This window comes from Excalfactoria chinensis, chromosome 9 (genome assembly GCF_039878825.1).
Source record: "Excalfactoria chinensis isolate bCotChi1 chromosome 9, bCotChi1.hap2, whole genome shotgun sequence".
Classification (NCBI taxonomy): Eukaryota; Metazoa; Chordata; class Aves; order Galliformes; family Phasianidae; genus Excalfactoria; species Excalfactoria chinensis.
Window position 1 is genome coordinate 14113003 of NC_092833.1, and position 19007 is coordinate 14132009.

The following is a 19007-nucleotide window of genomic DNA, read 5'->3' on the forward strand; positions in this document are numbered from 1 at the left end:
CAAGTATTATTATTTATGGAGTCCAGGCGGTGTGCTTGGTGCTGTGCAAACACCGGTCCAGTTATTGCAAATATTTGCTTGTATGCGCTCAGTAGGCCGAGCTCTCACTGTTCCAAGTCATTTCAGCTATTTTAAGGATATGCCATACAAGTATGGCTGTGAGAAGACTTCCCAGAAGTTGAGCTGGTGAGACCATGGAAAGCAGCAGCAGCACAAAGTAATGCCCTGTGCGGGCTCGTGAGGTGTTCACTGAGCTGGGGCTGCAGTAAATTAAGGTAAAATGGAACAAAATGGAAGGGGTAAAATTATTGCAGCATACATCAGCCAGAATGCACTTCCCAGATCCTGCAGGGCAGAACATGCACGCAGGTAATCACCAGCTCAGCGCGCGGTAATCGAAAGCGAAAGCCTGGCACGTCGGAGTTGTGACTGAACATTTGGTGAACAGGAGACCACAGAAACCTTCAGCCAGATGACTTCAGCTCAGCATGTTGTCGCTGCTCGGCAGATGGATGGGAAGGCAGTGTTTGCAGTTTCTGTGGGCCAAACAAGGCACACTTGAGGGGTTTTCCCTCCTTCCTTTCTGAGCTCACATCTCCTATTGCTGTCTCCTGGATGTTTAGCAGCCCCTGCCACATCCTCCTTCAGGGCAGCCCTCTACATCAGGTCCCTTATCTTCTCTCCTTCTGCCTCAGGCTACGTGCATGCTCCCATTCCCCCCTCCTCCACCCACTGTTACTCCTTATCTGCTCTTAACTAGGAAGTAAGTCCTTCCGAGTACCGGGAGGTTAAACTCCTTTAGAAGCACGGACACATCTGAGATGATAACACAGGAAGGTGCGAGTGAGTCTCTCGCCACTTACATTTCCCAACCTTCAGCAAACAACTCAGGTCTTGCCTTCAGATGACAACAACCTCCTCTGAAATTCTGGTGTTGGACTTCATAAACTGGCTGCATCCTTACAGCCTGTGCACCAGCACTGAGAAGAGAAAGTTGTCTGCTTTGCCATCAGAGTTATTACAGAAATAAAGGTTGAGCGGTTTGCCATTACAAACACGCTGCCCAGCTTTCTGCACACCTCAGTTTCCTCATGCAATTTACTCTTCTTTAAGCAAACAGATTGAAGGCCCACGGTTTTCTCAGAATTAAACAATTTTGAGATGCAAAAAAACCAACAACCCAACCCGTCTTCTGCAAAATCTCAATATTACTCTTCTAAAACAACAAGAAACCCATGGACGTGACCCTAAACAATGAGCACTGTGAGGTTATGTTGCACCTGGAAATCCACCCCGTGTGCTTTCATCACAATTGTATGGAGCAGAAGAGTCCCATCTGCTTGGGAGTTGAAGCTCAGGTAGTGAAATCTGCCTGCTTTTGGCTGCAAGCGCAACACACCCTTAGCTCCGGAGCTAGGATGAGTGTGATTCTCCAGTAATTTTGAGATATTCAACAAAAAGAAGCTACGTTTGTGGCCTGTGTGTTCACAATCCTATCGTGCCAGGCCTGGTGGAAGCGCATTCTGCAGAAGGACGGTGATGTGAAGGTCTGTTTCAGCCCAGCATTGGTGGGAGCCTCATACAGGACCTGGTGCTGCAGTGGGGCCCATGGTGGTTTGCGGTCACTGCAGTGCCGATGAGCGCTGGAGTAATGCCCAAGAGCATGAAATGCTGTTGCAAAAGCATTGTGTGATGGAAAGGGCTGCCCAGTGACAAATGTGGTTTTGATCAACAACAACAAAAAAAACAAAACACAACAACAAACAAGCAAACCCGCAACAGAAATGACAAACAGCTTCGTGTTCTGAAAATGAACAGCACGCAGGTAGGAAATGTTATTACTGCGGATATTATTTTTATTAAACAAAACGAAAACGGGCGTCGAGAGGTGCCGATCCTCTAGGCCTGGCTCTGCGCGTCGGTGCCACAGGAGCCACAGGAGCCAAGCACGCCGTGAGCGCCGCAGTCACACGGCGCCATTAAGGCCTTTCGTAGAGCAACGCCGAGGCCCGGCCGGCCGCAGTGCCCGAGCTGCTGACCCCGAGGGCGGCCTCCCCGCCCCGCTCGGCTCCCCTTCCCGCCGTGGCCCCGCGCGGCCGCCCCGCCGCCCTCCTCCCCTCGCGCGCGGCGCTGCGCCTGCCTGGAGCGCGCGAGGAGCGAGCGGGAGGAGGGGAAGGGAGGCAGAAGGAGGAGGAGGAAAGGAGGGGGTCCGGCCGCCGCCCCCCGCCCCGCCGCAGGTTTGTTGTGCCGGGCGGCCGCAGCAGGCCGGCCCCGCTCCGCCGCTCCCTCCCGCTCTCCCGTCCCTCCCGGCGGCCCCGCTCCCCCCGCGCCCATTTCCGTGCGGCTGGGCACCCTCTCCCGGCGCGGAGTGTCTGAGAGCCGTTGGCTGCTCCGAGCCGTTTGGCTCCTTCCCTTAGTAACAGCTTTCACATTCTGCCTCAATTCCTCCTCAATCTAAATCACACGCGCACACACACACACAGATATTACTTTTTTTCCTCCTTCCTCGGGACTTAATCTCTAATCCCCCCTCTTTCCCCACCCTCCCCTCCCCCGCTCTCTGGCTCGGGATATAATTGAATATCACAGCGCTGTTTGGTGGCTGCGTGGTGGTGGTTTTTTTTTTTTTTTTTTTTTCTTCCTCCTCCTCCCGTGTGTGGTGGTTTTGTTTTTTTTTTTTGCTTTTTCTTTTTTTTTTCCCCCTATTCCCCCCCCCCCCCTTTTTTTTTAAAATTTTTTAAAAAAATATATTTATATTTTTTAACCTCTCGCCGTGGACTTAAAACAACAACAACAATAATAATAATAAAGCGATTATCCCCTCTCGGTGTGTGTACACACACAGACATGTGCCCGTCTGTCTCTATGGCCGTATAAAAACAACCGCGGAGGAGAGGCGGACGCGGGCGGATTCCTCTCGCGCCTCCGCTCCCGGGGACGGGGAGCGCCGCCGCCGCCCAGGTAAGCGCCGGGGGATGGGCAGCGCTTTGGGGCCGATTCGGGGGGTTTTGGGGCCGGCGTGGGGGGTGCGCGTGGCTGCGGGGTGCGGGGTGGTCCCCGCGTCCCTTCCCCCCTCCCCGCGCTGTTGGCCGCCCCTCCCCCACCGGGCCTCGTTTTGGGGGTTTTTAGGGGGGAAACGCAGCGTTGAGGCGTTGGGGGTGAATTAAATAAAGGAGCCATGGCGAGGCGGGTGTCGGATCGCCTATTTTTAGCTCGATTTGTGTAAAGAGGAGCGCTCCCCTCCCCCCCCCCGTTCCCCTCCGTACATATTTACTTCTGGCGGAGGGGGAGGGGAAAGGGAGAAGAGAGAGAGGGGAAAAAAAAATACATTAAAAAGGGGCATCGAGCGGAGCTGCGGAGGTACGGGGCCGGGAGGGCGGCCTGGGGGTCTGCAGGGTCCGGCCCGGGGTGGTGGGTGAGTGGGTGGGTGATGGGGGGGGGAGGGGGTGGCGGTCCGGGCCGGGGCTGCGGGGCCCCGGGAGGAAAGTTTGTGTCTGTGGGTGCCGCACGTGAGCGGTGCGGGAAGTTGGGCGCGGAGGTCGCGGAGAAGTTTGTGAGGGAAGTTGTGAGCGCTCCCCGGTGTGCTCGGCCGCCTCGTGTGCCGTTCGGTGTGAATCGTTGGGGCGATCCGTGGGGGTGACCACGCGACGTGCTCCTGTGGGCTCAGCCGGGTGCGATCGGGGACGAGCGGACCTGGGGGCCCTCTGGGCTGAGTGTCCCGTGGCGCTGAGTGTGGACGGAGCCCTTGGTTGTACCCCGGGGGCTCTGCTGTGCTGCTGGACGCTACCCCTGCTTGGAGGGGGAGGGGGACCGTGGTTTGGGGCCTTGGCTTGTGCCAAGCCAGCCAGCGTCAAGGCCCAGCACCGTGAGGTTGGTTTGGGGCCTTCCTTTGGGTGTGTCTGTGTGAGCGGTTCTTTCAGAACATGTTTTGTTAAGGCTTGGTCCCACAAACCTTTTTGTGTGTCTTTGAACTTTGGTGAGCATCTGTGGAGGAGACAGCGAGAGGTTTTTCCTGCTGGCCAGAGCGAAGAGGAGCTGTGCTGTTGGTGTGTTGGTTGTCCATAGGATGCGGGTGGCTGCACTGTGTATCAAAGTAGCAAACTTCCTGTGGTTTCTTGTAGCCATTTCTTTTCCTTTGGTTAAGGCCTGGTGGAACAGCAGTGCACTCTATTATCTCTCTAAAGGCACCTGAGACCTCGTACTGTCACCGTTGTTGGGTTCTTTGGGAAGCATGGAGTTGGCTCCATAAAAACAAAGGCCGATGTGGTGCCATGCCTTGGGAACGTGGTGTTAGAGAGCACCTGGAAATGTTCGCTCCACCCTCTGTGGGATGGAAGTGCAATGCAAGCGTATGAAGGAGCTGGGGTTGCCTTTCTTCTGGCACTGTGCAGAAGTTCATCATTTTTTGGTGGTATGAATGTGCACGGCTATAGCACGTGTTGATAGCATAAAGAATGTCGTAATTACAGTTAGGTTCTCTTGCTTAAGCTTTTTTCCCCTTCAAACAGGTAGTTACGTTTATTTTTTTTTTTCCATTTATTTTTTAATGTAGGTACTTTCAGTTCTACTCTCAGTGGTAATTATTGATGTTTGTGCACAGCTTTGAAGTTGTAAGGCATCATGGAAGTGCTAAGTACCCGGGAACAGCGCTTCAGAGTTCTGTCCCTATCATAAGAGAGTTTGATGCTAGAAAGTGCTACAACCCCATACCTAAAGAGGCTCTGGATGGATTAGGGGATATGGTCAAAATTGCTTATAATGTTGTTTTCAGGTAATATTTTTTAGTTAGGAAGAACAGACCCAAATAATGTAACGCAAACTGAGTTATTTTACCTAACTTGATTTTGGATGCGGAATTTAATTTAACATGGACTTCACGTTCGAGTCAGAATGTGTTTGCTGTTAGAAATTTTGTAGTGGCAATAAAGACCCACATCCTACAAGGATATAATTGTGCAGAAGTCAGGAAGTCCTGTAAAGAAACACACACAACTTCATGCACATCAGCAGCCGAGCTGGGCTGAATGAGCTCCACAGATGTCTGTTGAGTCGCACACAGATGAGTGTGTTTTGCATTAGTGACAGGCGGTGTGGGGTGTGCCTCTTTCTTGATGCTGATCTGGTTTTTTTTATATCAAAGTGCTATTCAGTGTTCTGGGGAGGCCAAAGCATGGCCAGCGAGGCACCTTTCCTTAGTACGTGTGGAGCCCCAGTTCATGCCTGCTTGGTCAGCTCCATGGCCCTTGGCCATCTGGGGTCGTGGTGCCGTGAGGAGGGGACTTCTGCTGCTGAGCGAGATGGGGAGGCTGTGGAAATGCTGAAGTGTGTTGTATGGAAGTACCACCAAGTTCTAACAGCATTCATTGTGTTTATGTTGAGAGTTGTGATTAATGCCCCGTGTAGTGACCACCGTTACTGTGTGTTTATGTGTGCGCACGTAGCATAGTCCTCAATAATGTGTGTGCTTAAAGCTGTAACCATCTGCTCACGCAAGTAGTTGTGGGTTGGGAGAGAAGTGAAAGCGTGCGTACACAGCGCACCCATGTAGGGCCTCCTGCAAGTGATGAACAGGAGGAGAGCCTTTCTGAGTGCTCATTTTCTTAATATGTTTAAATACTTGTGTTAGGTGAAGAGATATCTATAGCTTCCTGTTAGCAAAGATGATTGGCAGCTCTTCTCAGTGTATTTGTGTTGCGTTGCAGCATTAATATCGTACCTTCAAGTTAACAAGTGTTGAAGAAACTGTTCCTGTGCTCCTGCCGTTGATTCGGGTATTCCTGTCCCCAGTATGTGCAGCTTTCCAAGCACTGTGGTCTGAAATTAGATGGTCTTAATTTCTGTGAAGTAGCTTAATGAGAAGAGTGACTTTACCAGGAAAAAGTTCATCCAGTGATACCAAGCAGAGTGGATGGAGACCGCCTTATTCATCTCATAATTGGTTTCCTCTGAGATAAAGTATGACAATGAAATAAGGAATAAGAATTATCTTTTGCAGATGAAACTGTAGGGGAATATATTGGCTCCATTTTTTCCCCCCCCCCCCCTTTTAATTTAGTGAAATTGAATTAGCTGATTTGAGGTAAGAAGCAGTGAGATGGCAGCAGCGTGGCTGTCATTTCAGGAGAGTTGGTGGGTTGAGTATAAAATGTGGAAGCCTGGTCTGGAAATCACTGCTGGTTTGTGTGGGCACTCCAAGCTGTGTTCTCGTTAGGGTTCTGCTACCTGGGTCATAACAGGAAGGCCCTTTCCATTCTTCTCATGAAGACAAGGCTGAAATGGCTTATACAAAATGCCATGGAGTTCTAATGGCCGTGTTTGAACTGGGACTTGAGTCTTCCTCTGTTCTGAAAGACCTGGAGAACTGTATTTTGACATATCCTCTGAAACCTTGATGTTGGAATCCAGTGTGACGTTGGTTCCATTACATCCTCTGGTCTCTCCTTTTTATACCACAAAGTTGCCTTAAAAACTTCTTCCTTGATAACAAACAAGTGGTCATCCCAGTTGGGAGCTTGTGTGGCTGAATGGGAAGACGTGTCCAGCTGCTGGCTCTGTGTGTCCAGCCGGCTTAGCAAGGCACGGTGCAGCTGAGCCCTGGGGGACTGCTTGCTAAAAAGACTTCTGAGGTATGTTCTTATCTTAGAAATAGCGATAAAAGTGCCTGGTGAATTGGCATTACTTTGTTTCAGAAGCAGTGCTGTGTGCCTGCCTGCTTCAGCGCCTGTGAGGGGCCCTTCCACATCTGTGAAGCAGGGCTCTGACATGCTTGTGTGTTCAGAGATGCTGAGTCCCCACAGTTGCGTTTCGAGTTGGCAGTCACCGCGTGTGCTCAGCATCTCGAAACATCAAGTCTCATGCATGGCTTGCTGGCTTTTGCAAAATCCCAACAGGGTGTAGTTTCTGTTTCTGGGAGTTGTATTAGTTAAGGCTGTGTTGTGTGCTCTGCCTTCTGTTTCTTGCTGTAATTCTTGAGACTCCATGTTGCATAGAAGCAGTCATGTTTGTTCATATCATCTGGCATTAAAAAATTCAGATTCATCTGAAGAAAAACCATTTTTCCCCTTTTTACGTTCTTGGAGATACATCTCCGTCTCTTTTCAGCGTAGACATGCGTAACAGACTCTCCACATCCCATGCTCTGTGCAGAGCCATACACAGAGTTATTTGGGCTGTCTGGAGGTGTGGAGGCACTGCTCTGGTCATTGGAGCGGTGCAGTCCCTGGCTGGGCAGCAGGCAGCTGTCTGCAGCTCGTGTTGGGACTCCTTTAACTCATTGGTGGGCTGGGAGGAGGACTGAGTCGCTTCCCTGCCTTTGTTCCCTTCCACATGTTTGCCATGGAACCAGCTGGTGACCTACTACAGGTTGTGTGAGTTGGGACTGTGTGCCATGTTTTGTTGTAGAAGCATTCAGGAGAGTCATGGAGCATTTTCCCAAGGTTATGAGTTACAGGTCAGATATTTACTATGTGTGTAAGTAAAAACGTGGTGCCTGAACCGCCGAAACTGTCAAGGTTTGGAGCCGTAGATATATAAGCTGTCCCTGAAGTTGCATCCCTTTGACATTAACGGTGTTAAAAGTTCAGGCCCATGGATGACCTCTCACCAAGCTCAGAGCTGGAAACTCTGACGTCAGGAACACGTGGGGTGGATTCCTGTCCCCTGGTGGTTCCCTGTGAGTACCGGGCAAGGACGGGGCACTTGGATTCCTAGAAGTCTTCTAGGTTGGCCCAGGGGAAGTGCAGTGAGCTGTGGGTGTTTTGGGACAGACTGATAGGTGCTTGAGTGTCAGCGTGGCTTCTGAAAATACGTTTTTGCCTTGAAGAATAATAATAAAAATATTAAATATTCTTTCATTTATCATTGGGAATGGTCTAACCTGCAGTCGTGTTGGGACAGATGAGAATTGTTGCTGTTAGTTTCAGTGGTTGGCAGCGTTAAGTGCAGCTGAAAATGTTACGTTAAAATACCGGTTGATTCTATCTACACTGAGTCTGTTTGCTGGCCCCCTCCCCCCTTTGTGGGTCTGCTGAGCTCACAGAAACGATGACAACTTTACCTCTTTTAGATTAAGTCTAAATTTGTAGGAAAAAATAGTTTTGCTATTGCGTAGACCTATGGGGGAAATAACAAGAGATCTGGGTCAAAAAAGTAGGGCATGCAAGATATAGAAGCTGTTGGAGTGCATTTATTTGTCCTGTGCTAGGTTAAAGGAAGTGTTGGTGCTTTCGGTTTGGCAGCGTGTCCTTCACTGCCATGTGCTGCAAAGGGAACATGGCTGTTAAGTGAGGAATCGCAGCTAATTTTTGTATGGATGTCAACATTCTTCTCCAGCGCAGGATTTTTTGCTTGGATGTTAACACAAACACGCGTTCCTAAAACACAAACTATCAGCGATAGATTTTAATTAGGAAGTGTGCTGTGAAAATGTGGAATTTTGCCACGGCGACTATTTGGGCATCTGTAGCATATTTACTCTGGAGTTGTGTTTGTTCAGGTTTAACGCTTTGTAACGTACTTTCAAAGCAAAGTTAGCACAGATGCGGATGGAGGAAAATGAAGAACAGTGTTGTCAAACCATCTATTAATGTTGACATGAAATGAATCGCGCTACAAACACACGTTGTGTAGCAACAGGTAAACTGCTTCCCAGGGCTGATGCAGCAGACTGGAGGCGTCTGGGAGCAGGGCCTGTGCTCCCTTTATAATGCGAGTGTTTTCTGCTGCAGATGTGGAACCTGATTTTTTACCATGTTTCAAACGCACAACTGAATTACTTCAATCTGGTGTATCTTGGTTAGGCTGTAAATTTCCAGCCCTGTGTGAGATGAGAAAATGTAGCAATACAAAACCTCCGTATGTTAAATTACAATTAGAAAAGAAAGCCAGAGTGAAACAGCCTACTAAGCAGTTCTGGTAAGCTCAATCTGATAGCAGGAACGGATATCTAAATGTAGCTGATTAATGTAAACCAACTTTTTTTTAACAGCTTTCATCATTATAGTAAATACTTGTCTCAAGTGGTTGAGTTGTAAGAAAAATGCCTTGTATGTCTGTTACCATCTTCCACGGCAAGTTCTGAATGGCCTTTGATTACATTAGAAATATCAATGTGTTTATTGTACTGTTGGCAAAGGCTGTGGTAGTCGGTTCCTCTGCTGTCTGCACATGCAAGGTTATTTCGATATGGGTTATTTGTTTCTATTTCATCAAGGACCTCTATAAGATTCTTCCTTACAGTACGTACAGTACAAAATGCATTAGGAACAGAGTTGCAGGAGTGTTTTGTCAGATCCCTCCGTGGCTGTTTGTTGGGTGCCTGGGCACCCAGGTGTGTTGTTTTCTGGCAGAACAGATGAGTGTTGCTTATCTCCTAGAAATGAGCCCTCTGCTTTCTGCAGGTGCTGGGCCGGGGGTTCCCATCACCTTATCACCATGTTGGGCCAACCACGGTGTTCTGCTCGGGGGGGAGCTGGGCTGGGTGTACTGGGGGGCACAGCTGCCCTTGTAACCATCCTGTTTGCATGGGTGGAAACACTAATGAGAGTTTTAAATTGAGGGATGGCTCAAAGGAGTTTTGAAATAGCCCATGGGGTGTTCCAGCTAATTCTTCAGTGCTGTTGGTGACTTGCTATGAGAGGCTCGGCAGGTATGGGATGTGTCAGCCTTTACCCAGGAGTGCTTCCATCACTCAGACTGTTGCTTTCTGTTCTAAACTACCAGCCAGCATCAGAGCTTTGTGTACATTGGACCTTGATAAATACAGCTTTCTGCTGCTCCTCAGTGTGTTAAATACGCAGAACCTTGTTGGTGTGTGCATCTGTTCACGTGCTCCCTGCTTTCCTTGTGTGTAACTGCTCCTGGGATGGAGCTTTCCAAGTGAAAGGAAAGAAATGCTATGTTTTCAAAAGCACGTTTTCAGTGATCAAATTAATCAGATTTCATTTGCATTATATTACTATAAATGGTGAAAGTTTGGAACTGTAATGTACATCCGTGTGCCCATGGCTGTCTGGTTTTATTTGTTAGCTCAGAAGAATAGGAGAGCACTGTTGGGGCTACTGCTGTCGTGTATCATTAAAGGAAGCCTGTGAGGCCCTGCTAATTAACACGAGTGGCGTAGGGCTGTGCTGCTCTCCACTCATGAAGATGCACCCCTTCCCGCAGGCTCCTGCCCTCTGCTCTGCCTGGTTCCACTTCCCTGTTTGCTGTTGCAGATTTTGCAGCCACACACGGGGTTCTGTCTCAGGCACTGCACTTTGCGTCCTTTCATTGTAATCCCTTCCTAAGTCTTTATTTGTTTTTCTAATCTCCCCGTTTTTGTTTTGATTTCCTTCTTTTCTTTCTCTGCTCCTGTGGTTTTGGACTATTCTTTCACCTTCTCCCCGTTCCTCAGTCACTGCTTTGCTCCAGACTTGTGCCTTTCCCTCGTGAGCGTTTTGTTTCTCCCGCTTTGCTCTTTCTGCCCTTTTCTCCCACCTTCAGCTGAGCATGTACAGAGGAGCAGCCCTTCCTGTGCAGCCCATGGTGCGGTGGTGCCACGAGGAGCTCTGACTGCTGCTGGCAGAGGAGATGAGGCCGACAGGGTTTGGCAGGGCCTTTAATTGATAAAAATAATCCTGGCTTCCCACGTAAAGCATCGATCCAAGGCTTGCTCAAGTCAAAGGGAGGCTTTAGAGGAGGTTGGCATGGGTGTTTAGCGAGAGCACAAGAAGCTGAAGAAGTTTGAATGGAAAGCTGAGTGCGCTGCGAGGTGAGCTTTGTGAAAGAAAGGATTTCATGCCATGAATTTTACTGGCATTGTGACTTGAAATGAACAAAAACAAAGTCGTGATGAAATCAGTCACGGCCTTATCTTATTGTGTTTATTGTGGGTAGTGCTGACAAGTCACATGCCCCATTGTTCGAGGTGAACAAATATAGCTTTGATACTGCAAGCTGATACGTGCGGACAGCCGCCTTTGTCCTGCGCTGCACAGATGAGTTTGCAGAATTGTGACTTCAGAGCTGAATGCTTGTCTTTGGAGAATTCATGTTTTAAGTTAATCCAAAAACAGCATTATATGTGTAATGCTCTGTTGCTTGATATTCAAGTGCTTTTTTTATTCATTAACTTTTTTTTTTTGCAGATCATAAAATAAGAGGTTAATGGGTCATAAACTTTGTTGTGCTTGTTGCCCCGTGCAGCCTATGGGTGATGCACTCATACCGTCCCTCTGGCACATATGTGCTTGGGCTGAAAGAATGCAAGGTGTGCTTTTGAGTGTGTCAGTAACAGATTTCCTCTTGAAAGTCTTCCATATCCATGTCCCTTAACTCTTGGTCATAGTGAGCCTCATCTCTACTGAAGCCAGCAGGTTGTGGATCGTCTCTGAGTTGCTTTTACTGCTGGTGAATTCCTATAATTAGGATGTATGTAGTCTAACTAGAAGATATACAATAGGGACTTGCTGCAGGAGCAAACATAGCTGTGGATGTAATCAACCAGTGGTATCTGGGGGAGAATCCCGTTGAAATTGCCTAGGGATGACCAGAAAGATTAGTCTGTCTACAATAGTTTCTTTGTTGTTTGTAGCACATCCTAATAATGCCAGTGTAGTTGTTGTCCAGTGTTTTTATACTTAAAATATCTTTGTTTGTTTTTTCTTGTTGTTAGTTTGTGGCCTTGCTTGAGATAATCTTTCCTCTTCCGAAACTGGTCTTTGCAGTGTATTTGGTGCAAACAGCATTTACCAGAACAGTATTCCAGGTAGGTGTTACTGAGACACATAAACACTTAGTAGCACTGAGGGTGGTGCTGGTGGCTGTGGCCTTGCCTGCTTGTGACAGCATCAGCTGTGTCTGCCTACCGCAGCAATAGAAGGCTCCTCCAGTTGTGGTGGCTTACAGACAGTCTGTGAAATACTACTCCAATTCCAATACAGAACGAATGGCAAGCTTTTGGTGCACTAATGCGGGTGCTGTGTGATAGTGGAATGTTTACTGTGGGTCACTCTGTAAAGTTTTCAGGCCTCTTTTGAGCTCTGCTGCAGTTTGCCCATACAGTCCCATCGCAGTGACTGCATGAAGGAGTTACCTCCTGTTATACACTGCAATAGGCTTTGGTAGCCCGTGTGTGGTGCAGAGCTGTGTTACATCAGGCTGCGTGGTTCATGAAGTTAGGCATGTTCGTGTCCTTAGTGAGGGGGCAATGGGATGTTGTATGAAGTGTTCACAGACACCGGTGTGTGCTCTTCATGGCCTTCCTGTACGTAGTGCTCCTCAAAACGCCTTGCTGCTTGCATTTGTGTGTATGTAGAATGGGCATAAGTAGTGATGTGGCCTTCGTCACACGGTTACAGTTCCAGTTGGCCTGCTCTTTTAACTGAATTTGGGAAATCTCATTTGGGAATAGTACAGAAAGTTGTCTACAAGCGCCTTTTGCTATTGTAAAACGTACTTCTGTATCATGGCTTCTTTCTTACTTTCACCATACTCCACACTGAGAAGTATCTTTTGGTTAATTTACAAAGGAAAATCTTGCTAGCACTGAAATAAATCCCTTAAACATTGCGAAAAAGCATTTATACTTGCTGGGTAGTGTGGCTTGAAGTTAAAAGAATGTATTTACAGTGTGCTCATGTCTTTTGGAATGACTCCAGAATGAAAGTGTCGTATTCCTGTTTAGTGTAATCCATTTGTAGCAGATAGAACAGTTGCCTTGGTCCTAATTGATAAAAATTAAAGAAAAATAAATGCTTTTAAGTGTGATCCTTGGGTATCTTTGCAAGAGCTGAGTGAACTCCTTTCCTTGGTGAACCATTTTCTGGTGTTCTGAGGCAGTCGACGTGTCCTTTGTAAGACATATATTATCACTCTATTTAAGTCGATTCAGGTTCTCTGGAAGTGATCCAACCTCCAGGAAAGAAAAATATTAGTGTGTGGTGAGGGAAAGGGTTTCCCTTTATTTCCGAATTAGCTTGTCATGTTTAGCAAGTAAGCCATTTGCAGATACATTAAGGCTCCATGGAGCTCGTGTTGGGGGCTGACAGTTTTCCAGTCTTGGTTTGAGTGGAAAGATTTACATGTAATGTTTCAGATGTTTTTTGTTTCAAATAGCCAGCGATAGGTCCATTTGTGAAGTTGTAATTGGAGTGCCACATGTGTTTTGGGGAATGAAAAGCAAACTGTTTAAAACGATGACAACAGTGGGTAGCGTTTTTTTAGTTTTCCTATAACCAAACATTTGTCTCCATGTCTGAAGTGCTTTGTTGTGTCCTTAAAATCGTTGAAGTTTTAAGTAAAGTGGCCTTTGCTTGGAAGGCTGAAGTATTTGCAGTGTGGTGTTTATTTGGCTTACGCAGTTCTGCACTCTTTAAACACCGCTTTTTATTTTAGCTCTGAATTCCAGCAGAGCACCATTCTAGCACAAGGAGCTGCTCCGAGGGAAGCTGGGGAGCACTGATGCTGTACCTGCAGCTGTGTGTGTGCGTGGCATGGAGCAGTGCTCTGTGGGGACCTCCAGCACACTGTGCTCACATTGAAGTTCCTCTGCCTTCCAGGAGGAAAGCAGCAGCCATCTAAACCTGTTAATGACTTCAAGGCTTTATTCTTGGGGGTTGGGTTGCAGCTTTCTAGGCTTGGCTTATGTCTGAACACCAGTGCTGTGCACACACACTTGGCTCAGTCACGTGCCTGTTGACCAAAGCAAGTGGAGCTCCTGGGAGTTTTATTTAAGGACAGCTGGACTTTGGCAGGAGGCTGCCATTGGGTGTGTGTGTGCTCTTCAGTGCTGGACAAGCTGCAGCATCTAGCAGCAGGGCTTTGAAGTCAGCAGCCCAGCTGCCAAGGACTGAGGCAGAGGTGCGGTGAGGAGGAGCCCCAGGGTGGAGCGGTCCCCTCTCCACACTGCAGGTAGGGCTGAGGAGCTGAGTGCTGCAGGTTGAGGCCTTCCTTCCTGGTTCTCTACCTGCCACAGCTGCCGAACAGCATGAAAAACCATCGTACCTTTCCAAAGCACTTCTGACAGCGTTGGTTGGGAACCAGATGCCATCTCTGCTCCCAGTCACTGTAATCATCAAGCTGTGGTTTAGGAGTTATTTTTTTATATCGATGCACACTTTGGATTATTTTCCAACAATACTTTATTTAGATTTCTGGTATAGTAATGACTAGAAATCTCAGCTGGTTTTGTTTGGAACTCTTTATTCCTCCGGCAGAAATCAGACCCACAAACGTATTCCTCTGAAGTTGGTGAGGGAAAAGCTCTCTGGTAGCATTGCTGAGTTGTTGAGATCAGCTCTGAATTGCCAGATAGTGTAATTTTCTTCTAAGAAGAGCCTTCCCCCCACCCTCCACAGCGAGCCCTAAAGTGTTCTTTGTGTGAGTGTACTATATGATCTCTAATTACATGATCACATACCATTCTGCAAATAGTGCAGTGCAATAGCATAGAATTATTTCCAGGATCTTGTAGGGGACTATTCAGCAGTCTGCCTTAAGCCCTCGTCTTGCAGGCTGGTTTGTGTAAATCAACTCCTTCTCCTCCCAGAAGCAGTGTTTACTGTAGCTCTGTGTCAGAGCTGGGTTCAGAGCTCGTTACAGAATCTGGGCTTGGGATGTCATTTCTGAAAGTTGCCATTTAACTGCTCTTATACAACATATGCATATTAAGTAGGATAGCAGAATAACAGTGAAATTGCTCACCTAGGTCTGCAGATGAATTACCATAATTAACTGCTTCTTCCCATGAATTGCACCTAACGAGGGCTGTGCTGTTGGCTGAAAATAAATTGCATAATGCATTACTGTTGACTAAATTATTTACATACCTTGGAGAGGAGATGGTATAAGAAGTCTGCAAAATAACTGCTGTACCATTATGAAAATGAAATGGGGAATAAAAAGGAGAATCAGAGGGAGAACATGGCGCAGTCTGCATTCTCCTGGATGAATGAGGAGTATTGTATTTAGTTTGCAATACAGTGTGTGATTTCTTACTTATGTGTTTGTTACATGGCATTGCGTAATGTATACATGCAGAAAGCAGAGTTAGATCTGTGCATGCAACATTGGACCTAGTTCTAGGAGCATGTCTGCATGGTTACAACTTGCATCTATTTACATAGTTTTTGTTGCTTCACTGTGGTCGCAAAATATGCCAAGTCAAAAGCAAAAGTGGGTGAATAAATTAAAAACAAGTCATACAACTTAGTAAATGCTGGCTGTTCTGTGCTTCATATGAAGTATCCTTTGTGTTACTGTTCTGTGTTGTAAGGCATGCAGGGATTTCTAGTCCGTGTGCATGGCCTGGTTTTTATAATGTCATCCTTGGCCAGGAATAACTTTAAAAGCACAGTATTTGCGTATGGAGATAATGCAGAATCTTTTAAGGACCTGTTTATGGGTACATGTTGTAAAAGGTGGATCCTGCAGAGTGTCCTTGTCTGGATGGACACATTCAATTCAGTTTCTCTTAATGTGTGGAATGTTGTTGAGCACTTTGTGCACAATGTGCTTCACAGCGATACGTGATTCACACTGCTGCAAATATGCTGTGTGCTGAGGACAAAAATGATCCACTTTTCTCTTTTTAGTTTACCTTTCTTCTTTCATCCCAGGTCTCTGGTGTGAGTGCTGAGTTCTGTAGGTGAACACATAGAGAGATGGAAGCGTACATAGAGAGATGGAAGCATGCACGGGGTGCTGATAGTGTCCTGGCTGGGATGAGTAAAGCTTGTTTCAGTGACCTGTAGCTGTTCACATCGGTCTGGCTTTTTGGTTGGGTGGAGTTTTTTTGTACATCACCAAAGAGAAATGCTTTGAAATAAAGTGGGAAAAAAATTATGAATGCTTACAGAAGACTTGAGGTCGTGCGAACCTATAAGGAAGCATGAGTAGAAGGGCAAGGCTTTCTGTTTAGGCTATAATTACGGGTATGGAATAATTGTGAAGTTGCAGATGAGGGAATGTTCAGTTTTGCATCATAGGCTGCTGAGTCCCAGCTGAGCAGTGATGAAATTCATCCTGGCTAACATCTGCTTCTTTCTTGAATTCATTTAGAGAAAGGCATGAAATCTGAATATGTTTACCTCAGTCCCTTTCTTCGTGTTTAAAAATAAATCTATTTTATTTTCTTCGATTCAAAAATGTGAGGGTACCTGTGCGAGCTGCTGGCTTCTTACGTAACTAATCAAATGATAAACATAGTTAAATTGAAATCACTTCCATAGGAAGCTGGCTGTCTGCCCAGCCATCTGACGTCATCTAGGAGGCACACGCTCAGTTTGGACAAATGGTTTTGGTGCAATGCTGGCTAAGTCACCATGGTTGGGTCCTTATGTGTGTGTGTGGAAGCAAACTCCGGAGCCTCTGCACCTAGTTTCCTCCATGGCATCTCACTTCACTTGGACGCCTTTCTCTGTATGTTTGAGTAGCCCTGCTGCCCGCAGGTGTGAGGAGGGGAAGGCCAACCCACGGACATTGAGGTGTTCCTTCATATGTAATGAGAAGTTTCCATTGAGGAAATGGACTTGGTTACAGCCAAAGTAATTCCTGGTAAAATGATATGAGGAATGATGTCTCATTAAAAAGAATGTATTCTGTCAATACAAAAATCATGTTTATTTCCAGTTCTAGAGTTGTGTAAATATAGATGCTAGACATATGCTGAGTATTGCTTTAGTAGAAATACTGAAATTGCTTTTAGTCAAGTTAATAAATCCCAGAGTTAGGAAGGAAAGTAGTGGAGCGATGGGTGGAAGCAAGACAAATGAAATGAGCAGTAGAAATCAAACGATGGGAGAGCTGCCTGAATATATTTTCACAAGAAGGCAATTGCATAATATTGCTCAATAAATTAGGCTTTTATCTTCTTACGCTTGTTTTAAGGGCATGACAGAGTAAACACAACTGCTGAAATCCTTGCATCAAGCAACTAATTATGCTTTTCCTTTTCTTTAAGTGAATGTAGGAGCGGTGAACGTGTATTGGATTGGCAGTAGTGAGAGCTGTGTCTGCAGAATAAATGCTGTCTGGAATGCAGAACTTGCTGTACCATTGGGCCAGTTGGAGGGGTAATCCAAATTATAAAAGGCTTTTCTGCCTTCAATTTCTTTCACCTCTGCAGAATTTGTTCTTGGAAGACAGTTATTGCTTATGATACAGTGTCTTTTTTTTTTTTTACTGTTATTTTTTGAAACAGTAAATCCATCTCAGTAAAGTTCTCCAAAGCCAAACAACACCAAACCCATAAAATAATGCTGCACAGTTTTCACTTCAAACTCCTCCTTGCTGCTTGAGCACGTTATTATCGATTACTACAGCGATAATGTTTGCTCAACACCTGTAGCTTCTTGCTAACGTCGAACTTTCTCAATAAAAAGGCATTCTTCATTCACTGCCAGTAGAACAGCCAACTCCTCCAGCCCATTCCCAACTCTTTCAGCTCTATCCAGGTCTGATACCAAAACCAGGTTCTTGTGGCACATCCATCCTTTTCTACATTCTGACCCTAGAATAGATAGGATTTATTTTATTATTTTTTAAAGGGACTGTTGTCCCTACTGTGTTACAGTAAACTTCTGTGCTGGGGAGCTTAAGCAAGAGGGGCAGGGAAGAACTTTTTAACATTCTAGCTTAATTATATATATTATATATATTGTGTGTGTATATTTCCCTTTTTCTTAAGGCATATCTGCTCTGTGTATACTGAGGTGGAAAAACTGCAATGTTTTGAATGCTGTCCAGAGCCATCAGAAAACTCATTTGACTTTCTGTGGTTGGAATATCTGTTTTGATGCTCTGGGAATACAGATTCTGATTTATTTATTTATTTACTTATGTGTGTATGAATGAAACAGTTTGGTTCCATTTACTTGGAGTTCTGGTATTTGTTGGCCTGGTGCAATTACTGAGATGGGATGGCATGGAAAGGCTGATGGACTTCAGTATTTATGGGCCAAATTTTATTTTGTGGTTCATTATATTGATGTAACTAATTCACAGCAAGATTTCCTGTGAAATTGCATTTTTGTGATATATTTATTATATGTTTTATAAAATGTCTCAGCTGTTATGATAGGCATGCAAAATAATTGAAACAAATGATATGCAAACAATGATTTAAATACTGTGGAAGCGGGGATGTGCTGCAGTTAGCAGGGCAGGATGCCATCAGCCTGCTGGGGTGAGTTCCCAGCCCACGGCTGTGACTGTGGCCAGGGCTCTGCCTCCTCAAGTGTCTGTAGGCCCAGTTTCCTCGTATTGCCATGTCTGCTGAGGGCTGATGTCTTGTCCCCAGCTGATCTTAGTCACCCTACATGTATTGCAGTGTAGGTCTGTCTGTGGCTCAGAATAATTTATCTTTTAAAATCAGACGTCACTTATGAAAATGTGGCTTGCAGAGGAGAAGGGACTTCTACTTTCATTTATCACTCGTGGTGATGAGATGTACTTCATAGCTTGAGAGGTCCCATCTTGAACTGACTTCCTTTGAGTCGAATAAGTTCATTTGTTAGCATGGTTTACTTTGATCCCAGCCTTTACTGGGAGAAAGTCGTGTAATGGTAGGGGTGGCCTGTGGACAGATCTGATAAGAGGCAGTTTCTTGTGTTTTGTGAACAGGTCAGGCTGGAATTGACAGAAATACAAGTTGACGTAGGTTTTAAGCAGGGAGAGGCTGGGTATCACTGAAGGTAAAAACTCACAGGAAGAGTTGGATTGGCGTTGGGAAAGGCTGTGGTGTGAGAAGTTACTAAAGAAAGACTGCGAAGGTGGATCCTAAGGAGTTCCTGCTGGAAGATATGTGAAGTGCTTTACTGTCATACCAGGCTGTATTTGAGTGTCTTCTGTGTCTTATCACTACACCGCAATTGAAGGAAATTACTTTGTCTGCTTTTGGACTGCAGTGGGTCTGGATGTTATTAATCAGATTCAGGATTTGTGGTTGAGGATGGTCAAGGCCTTGGATGGTCCAAGGGCGAAGTCACATACACTGTGGTTTTGGGATAGGAAGGGATGGGCTTACTTGA

General features: G+C 46.2%; 1 protein-coding gene across 4 annotated transcripts in view; it reads left to right on the plus strand.

Moving 5' to 3' along the window:
* Positions 1-2121: 2121 nt before the first annotated feature.
* The window catches only part of TBL1XR1 (TBL1X/Y related 1), an 84002-nt gene continuing 67116 nt past the window's right edge, over positions 2122-19007 (plus strand). Inside the window, exons 1-2 of one of the 4 annotated variants that reach the window (XM_072344077.1) lie at positions 2122-2237; positions 2846-2961. The gene's annotated coding sequence lies outside the window, so the exon portion shown is untranslated. Of the gene's footprint in view, positions 2238-2698; positions 2962-3293; positions 3361-19007 lie in introns of those variants that run through there. The other 3 variants (XM_072344078.1, XM_072344080.1, XM_072344079.1) reach the window with 3 other exon arrangements.